Here is a 2,332-nt window from a genome sequence, read left to right as displayed (position 1 = left end):
AAATTCACATGGAACCACAGACCCCAAATATACAAAGCAATCTTGAGAGAGAACAAAACTGGAGGTATCACACTACCTGACATTTAACTATACTGTAAGGCTATAGTCATCAAAACAGCATGATACTGGGATAAAAACAGACACATAGATCAATAGAACAGAATAGAGAGCCCAGAAATAAACCCATGCCCATATGGTCAAAAGGAGGTAATGGAGGTAAAGACAGACTATTTAATAAATGGCATTTGGAAAACTGGATAGATATATGCAAAAAATGAAACTCTTACACCATGTACAAGAGTAACTCAAAGTGGATTAAAGACTTAAATGTAAGATCCAAAACCATAAAACTTCCAGAAAAAACACAGGCAGCAAGTTCTTTGAAATCTCTCTTTTTTTGGATATGTTTCCTTGGACATGGGAAACAAAAGAAAAAATAAAACAAGTGGGACCACACCGAACTAAAAAGTTTTTGTCCAGAAAAGGAAACCCTCAGTAAAACTAAAATCAATCTACTGAATGGGATATTTGCCAACTCACAACACACACACACACACACACACACACACACACACACACACACACACAAGAAACACCCCCTCCCCACAAATGGGCAGACAACCTAAATAGACATTTCTCCAGAGGACATACAGATAACCAATAGACATGAAAAGATGCTCAAAGTCAGTAATCATCAGAGAAATGCAACTTAAAACCCCAACAAGACACCACCTGACACCTGTCAGAATGCCTACCATCTATTAATCAGCAAACATCAAGTGGTGGTAAGAATGTGGAGACAAGGGAAACTTGCTGCACTATTCGGATTGCAAATTGGTGCAGCCACTATGGAAAACAGTAGGGTGGGTCCTCAAAAATTTAAAATTAGATCTACCATATGACCCAGGAATCCTACTTCTGGGTGTTTATCTGAAGAAATCCAGAATACTAATTTGAAAAACTATGTGCATCCCTATATTCATTGCAGCATTATCTACAATGGCCTAAATATGGAAGCAACTCAAGTGCCCATAGGTAGATGAGTAGATAAAAATGTGGTACCTATATACAACAAAATATTACTCAGGCATAAAAAAAGAGTGAAACCTTGCCATATCCGACAACATAGATGCGCTTAGAGGTTAGTATGCTCAGTGAACTAAATCAGACAGAGAAAGACAAGTTCCACGTGGTTTCACTTACGTGTGGAATCTAAAGAGCAACATATATGAACAAACAAAACAAAAGCAGGCTGACAGATAAAGAGAACAAACTGAGTGTTGTGAGATGGGAGTGGATTTTAATGGTTGAATGAAAAAGGTTGAAGAGATTGAGGAGTACAAACTGGGAGTTACACAATATTCACAGGGATGTAAAGTGCAGCGTATAGAATATAATCAATAATATTGTAACAACTATGTATGGTGCCAGGTGGGTACTTGAAATATTGGGGGACCACTTCATAAATTATATGAATGTCTAACCACTGTGCTGTACACCTGAAAGTAATATCAAATGATACTGAATATCAACTGTAATTGAAAAAAATAATAATAAAATGTAGTTCATAATTTCCTGTAGAAGGAAGTTTTATTTTTGTATTTTTCCTCTCAAGGTCTGGAAGTTACAAAATTTATGCCCGTCTTCTCACTTTTCTGTTTAGTGAACAAAGGGATATATCTGAACCATTTTCTCCTTTTTTTTTTTTTTTGGCTATAGGATGTACTCTAGGTATAATTATGTTGAATTTTACCCACCAGAGGGGAAGATACTCTTTGTAGGCCAGAAAAATACAAAATATAAAGTAAGCAACCAGTGAATGCATAAATAAATGGGAAAACAAATCTCTCTCCCCCCGCAAATCAATAAATAAAAATTTAAAAAATATTTAACAGGGGAGTGTGGCAGGACACACAGCAATCTCCCTCTCAGTTTAGGATGGCCGTCCTGAGTTTAGGGCTGGCTCTTAAAGGTATGAGAGGACAATAAGAAAAAAACTAAATAATAAATATTTAAAATATTAGCCTGTTCTGTATTTCAGTGTCTTTGGTTATGTTTTACTTGTTTGCTTTGTTGTTCAGGTTCCTGTTAAAGGTGAGATTGTATGGTATTTGTCTTTCACTGCCTGGCTTATCTTGCTTAGCATAATGCTGTCCAGAGGGAATTTCAGAGGAAAAGGGGAAGGATTTACAGGAACAAGTATAAAGGACCCACGGACAAAAACTAAGGGGGGTGGAAATGGAAGGGAGATGGGGAGGGCTAGAGGGGTGGGCTGGGATGGGAATAAGAAACAGAAAACTACATGAACAACAATTAAAATTTTTTTAAATAT

The 2,332-nt window shown here is 36.7% G+C and overlaps 1 pseudogene; it reads left to right on the top strand.

The window, feature by feature from the left end:
* Positions 1–1,899: 1,899 nt before the first annotated feature.
* LOC119041335 (uncharacterized) lies at positions 1,900–1,987 on the top strand (annotated as a pseudogene).
* Positions 1,988–2,332: the final 345 nt, after the last annotated feature.

The sequence above is a fragment of the Artibeus jamaicensis genome, unplaced genomic scaffold (genome assembly GCF_021234435.1).
Source record: "Artibeus jamaicensis isolate MK-2021 breed Jamaican fruit bat unplaced genomic scaffold, CSHL_Jam_final scaffold_286, whole genome shotgun sequence".
Lineage (NCBI taxonomy): Eukaryota > Metazoa > Chordata > Mammalia > Chiroptera > Phyllostomidae > Artibeus > Artibeus jamaicensis.
This window is presented reverse-complemented; position numbering and strand designations above follow the sequence as displayed.